General features: G+C 33.4%; 1 non-coding gene and 1 pseudogene across 1 annotated transcript; one reads left to right on the top strand and one right to left on the bottom strand.

Moving 5' to 3' along the window:
• Positions 1–3553: 3553 nt before the first annotated feature.
• LOC118001729 lies at positions 3554–3714 on the top strand (annotated as a pseudogene).
• A 1256-nt stretch (positions 3715–4970) lies between these two features.
• LOC118001695 lies at positions 4971–5077 on the bottom strand. Its single transcript, XR_004676802.1, has one exon. It is a non-coding gene; the product is annotated as a U6 spliceosomal RNA (small nuclear RNA).
• Positions 5078–5732: the final 655 nt, after the last annotated feature.

Below are 5732 nucleotides of genomic sequence, written 5' to 3'. Positions count from 1 at the left end.
AGAAATGCAACATTTGTATTCTGTGTATTGATTTTGTATCCTGTGACCTTACTGACTTCATTTATCAGTTCTAGTAGGTTTTTTTGGTGGAGTCTTTAGGGTTTTCTATATACATAGTATCATGTCATCTCCAAATAGTGAAAATGTTACTTCTTCCCTACCAGTTTGGAGGCCTTTTATTTCTTTTTGTTGTCTGACTGCTGTAGCTAGGACTTCCAGTGCTATGTTGAATAAAAGTAGTGAGAATGGACATCCTTGTCTTTTTCATGATCTTATGGGGAAAGCTGTCAGGTTTTCACCGTTGAATATGATGTAAGCTGTGGGTTTTTCATATATGATCTTTAGTATGTTGAGGTATGTTCCCTCTAAACCTAAAATATCAAGAGGTTTTTTTTTTTATCATGAATAGATGTTGTACTTTGTCAAATGCTTTTTCTGCATCTACTGGGATAATCACTGTTTTTTGTCCTTTGTCTTGCTAATGTGATGTGTCATGTTGATTGATTTGCAAATATTGAACCCTCTTACATCCCTAGGACAAGTCCCACTTGATTATGTTGAATGATTTTTTTTTTTTAAATATATTGTTGGATTTGGTTTGCTAATATTTTGTTGAGGATTTCTGTATCTATCTTCATGAGAGATCTTGGCCTATAGTTTTCATTATTTTTGTAGTGTCTTTATCTTGTTTTGGTGTCAGGGAATTGCTGGCCTCATAGAATGAATTTGGAAGCTTTCCTTCCTCTTCTATTTTTTGGAATAGTTTGAGAAGAATGGGTATTAACTCTTTATTTATTTATTTATTTATTTATTTATTTATTTATTTATTTATTTTTAATTAACGTATAATGTGTTGCTTCAGGGGTACAGGTCTGTGATTCACCAGTCTTACACAATACACAGCACTCATCACAACACATACCCTCCCCAATGTCCATTACCCAGCCAACCAGTCCCCCCATCCCTCTCCCTCCCAGCAACCCTCAATTTGTTTCCTAAAATTAAGAGTCTCTTATGGTTTGTAACTCTTCTTTAAATGTTTGGTAGCATTCACCTATGAAACTATCTAGTCCTGGACTTTTGTTTTTAGACAATTTTTTGTTACTGATTCAATTTCATTGCCAGTAATTGGTCTGTTTAAGTTTCCTATTTATTCTTGGCTAAGTTTTGGAAAGTTATATGTTTCTAGGAATTTATCCATTTCTTCTAGGTTGTTTCCAGTTTGTTGATGTATAATTTTTTTATTACATTCTTTTATTACCCTTTGTATTTCTGTGTATCTGTTGTTATTTCTCCTTTTTCATTTCTCATTTTACTTGAGTCTTCTTTCACTCTTTCTCTGTCTCTCTTTTTTAGATGAGTCTGGCTAAAGGTTTTCATTGATATATTCTATTGGCTTTTTTAGTCACTATTTCATTTATTTGTGGTATAATCTTTTTCATTTCCTTTCTTCTACTGAGTTTGGATTTTGTTCGTTCTTCTTTTTCTAGTTCATTTCGGTATAAGGTTAGGTTGTTTGAGATTTTTCTTGCTTCTTGAGGTACACCTGTATTGCTATAAACTTCCCTTTTAGAACAGCTTTTTATGCATCCCAAAGATTTTGGACTATTGTGTTTCATTTTTATTTTTCTTCATATATGTTTTTATTTCCTCTTTGATTTCTTGGCTGACCCATTCATTGTTTAGTAGCATGTTATTTAACCTCCATGTATTTGTTATTTGTATTCTTTCCAGATCTTTTCTTGTGATGGATTGGTAGTTTCATACCATTGTGTTTGGAAAAGATGCATTATATGATTTCAATCCTTTTCAACTTATTAAGATTTATTTTGTGGCCAAACATGTTATCTCTTCTGGAGAATGTTCCATGTGCCCTTGAAAAGAATGTGTATTCCATTGTTTTGGAGTGGAATGTTCTGAATATATCTGTTAGATCCATCTGGTCCAATGTGTCATTCAAAGGCACTGTTTCCTTTTTGATTTTCAGTCTGACTGATCTATGTATTGATGTAAATGGGTATTAAAGTCCCCTCCTATTATTGCTTTGCTATTGATTTATTCCTTTGTCTGTTAATAGTTGCTTAAATACAAAATTTTAAGTTGAACACTAAGCTATCAACAAAGGGCCACTCTGCCTGAAGTTTGGCCTCTCCTGCTTCTCATGACATACCTGGGGCATATACAAACAACCCCAGACCTCTGTAGACAACAGTTTGAAAGTCACTGTGCTAGAATTTAAATTCCTAACAGGCTACATAGATCAATGGTGAAAAGGACAGGCTCTAAAGCCAGATGATCTAGGTTCTAATTCTAGGTCTGGGATTTACTAGTCTTCTGAACTTGGGAACGTCATTCAACTTTCCCTGCTTCATTTCCTTTAGCTCTAAAATGAGAATGATATCAATATCATAGGCTGTAAGAATTAAATGAGATATTGTAGGGGTTCTTAACTGTTTATTGCCATGGACCCCTTTGGTGCAATTGAAAATAACATTTTTTTCTATCTATAAAATAAAATATATAGAATCACAAAGAAGCCAACCAATCATTTTGAAATAGAGTCATCAAATTTTTAAAGATCATGTGACATAGTAGTATACATGTGTCTCTACACATTAAATAACAAGATCTGATGCTGAATCTAATAATTCATAATTTCAATGTAGTGATGAGCATAAACAATTATTTCAGGATATATGTTGTAAGTGCAATGTGTAATGAAAATATTTGTGATTTCTTTTGAAGGAAATGCTAAATTTCTATTGAAAGAAGTGCTAAATTTCAGTTAAAGCTTATTGAAAATATGTAATTTTTCCCATTTAAATTTATGAATTCCTGAATTTTACTGGACTCCAAATTGAGAACCCTGGTATTAGAGGGTTTAGCCACAATATCTTATAGATTGGGGGTTTAAGGCATACTTGTTGTTATAATTATTACCATCATCATCACCACTGTTGTTATTACAGAAGGGGGGAATATATATTTGGAATTCTTAATTTAGCAATAATGTTTTAAGGTTCTTAGGAGATACTAAAAAATAAAGTTGAATATTTGCTAACAATATGGGATAAAACATGACAGTATCAACTTTTTTAAAACTTTAAATTCAAGTTAGTTAACATATAGTATAGTACTGGTTTCAGGACTATAATTCAGTGATTCATCCCTTAATATAACACCCAACAAGTGCCCTCCTTAATACCAATCACTCATTTAGCCTATCCCGCCCACCCACTTCCCCTCCAACAACCCTCAGTTTGTTCTCTTACCTGTAGAGTCTCTTATGGTTTGCCTCCCTCTCTGTTTTTATCTTTTTTTATTAGAAACTCTATACAAGGATATTTTCTTAAAACCAAAATACTGAAGTTAACAAATATCAACAATTAGATGACCTGCTATACCTAAAGTGTTTTTCACTTATATCTGTTCTTCAGGTTTTTTTTTTCTTTTCAGTGATAATCCTAATATTTTCTTGTTCCCATCTCATCAGTAATCTCCACATTTTGTCACACTGAATAGATAAATAATGTGGCTTTAAAAACCACAGAAAATCGCTTATCGGCCTTTTGGCTAAGATCAAGTGTAGTATCTGTTCTTATCAGTTTAAAAACCACAGAAAGTTATACAAATCTATTCAGAGGTCTCTTGAGAGACTGGCCCCCAACAAGAGTAATATTGCCTGACTTAACAGCTTAGATTAGTTTTGCCTGTTTTTATGCTTTTAGAAACATATCATACCTTTGAGTCTGGCTTAATTCAATCACATTATGTTTCTGAGTTGCATCCATACTAATTCATGTAGTTGAAGTTATTAGTTGCTGAATAGCATTCCATTGTGTGACCATACCACGATTTGTCCATTTTTCTTTATGGGCATTTAGATATATTCCAGTTTGTAGCCATTAAAAATGAATATAACAGTTCTGGGTCTTAGCTGAACATGTGAATGATTACTGCTTGGCATCTACCCATGAGTGGGATTATTGTGTCTAATTGTATAAGCTAACAAACAGGATGGAATTATCAAATCAGACCCACATAAGCCACAGAGATCTTATCCTTTAGCAAACTTTATTAAATAATTTCAATTGGAAGGCAATTGACAATTTCAGGAAGAGCAGAGAGAGGCATCAAAGGTAGTTTCCCAGGATCTGTCTTTTTCTGTCCAACATGTGGCTCAGAATAATAGATAAGATCTCTGTTACATCTGTAAAGTCACTTCACACAGCAGGAGCATTTAAATTGTGAAGCCAGAGAGCCATGTAGTTTAGGTAAAATCCTCCAGAGGGCCATTTCTCATATACCCTGGGTTCTTTTTCTATAGATAATCCTTAACTAAGACATCCTGACAAGGGCATTTCAGAGATAAGGTCACTTCTTCCTAGCAAATATCATTAGTCTATTTATCCACAAGTCCATTTATGAAGAAGATTAGATTGGATGACCCCAAGAGCCTTTCTCTCAAGGACTTTTCCTTAGTATAGTGATTGGATCAAAACCCAGTTGTTTTAACTCCTTCTCAACATAGGCTGCCTTAACAGATACTGCCAGTTTAACAAAGTGGTTATACTAATTAATCTTCTAACAGTAGTATATGAGCATTCTGATTGTTCTACATTCTCACTAACATTTATTTTCCATTGTTGCTGGTTTGTTTTCCTTTTCACGATTATGGTAGGTGTGTAGTGAAACCTCTTTGTGGTTTTCAGTTGTGTTTCTGTGATGAGTGGTGAAATTGAACTTTTCTTATCTTCATTGGCTTTTTGGATATCTTCTTTTGTAAAGTGTTTGGCAATTTTTGCCCATTTTGTACTGGATTTGTGTGCTCTTTTCCTGTTGATCTATAGGAATTCTTTATATATTCAAGGTAGTTTTTTTTTTTTAAACATTCATCACCATACACAATTACAGGATTTAAATTTTTTTTGTGATCAGACCTTTTAAGATTTACTTTCTTAGCAACTTTCAAAAATATGGAATGTGTGATGAAGTTGTATGTCATCCTTGCACAGGAGTCATGCCCATCTTCTCTGTATCATTCTGATTTTAGTGTATGTGCAACCAAAATGAGTATGAGAATAGATTTTTTAAGGATATACTATTATGAATATATTTTCCCATTTCAGGTGCTGCTTTATACTCTAATTGGTAATTTTTTGATGAATACAAGTTCTTGCTTTTATTATCCAGTTTTCCCTGCCTTTTTAAATCTAAAGCTAACTAATAATGACCTTCCAAATTTCTTCATCCATTAGTCCTACTTAGGGAAATAAAGGACCCCAGGAAGCCTGAATGAAAATGATGCCTTAGAAGGGAAGGAAGAGGAGAACCATAAATGATTTAATGCCACTTTGGTCATTTCACACAACCACATAATTTACATCGTCACATCTTATGTTCTGAATGGTTGGGCTTGTTGCCTTCCGACAGTTTTGGCAATAGAAGATTTGAGAACTTGTGACTTTTTGTGGCTCAGCTGTATCTATTTGCTACTTTTGGTTCAAAATATATTGCCTAATCCCTACTTTCCATATCAGATAAATAGAAATTGTGTGTGTGTATCCTCTATCCAGTACTATAACCAAGTACATTCCATATCTGCTTTTGTTCCCTAGATACAAATAATTTTTTTTTAGTTTTCAGAGAAAAATGGACTTCCTCACCAAGCTTCTTCTTCAGCCACTTCTTAATGGTTCACTTGTTTGAACAGAGCAATTGTAAGAAATTTG

This window comes from Mirounga leonina, unplaced genomic scaffold (assembly GCF_011800145.1).
Source record: "Mirounga leonina isolate KUSES-001 unplaced genomic scaffold, KU_Mleo_1.0 Mir_53, whole genome shotgun sequence".
Lineage (NCBI taxonomy): Eukaryota > Metazoa > Chordata > Mammalia > Carnivora > Phocidae > Mirounga > Mirounga leonina.
Note: the sequence above shows the minus strand (reverse complement) of the source record. Positions and strands in the feature narration are given on the sequence as shown.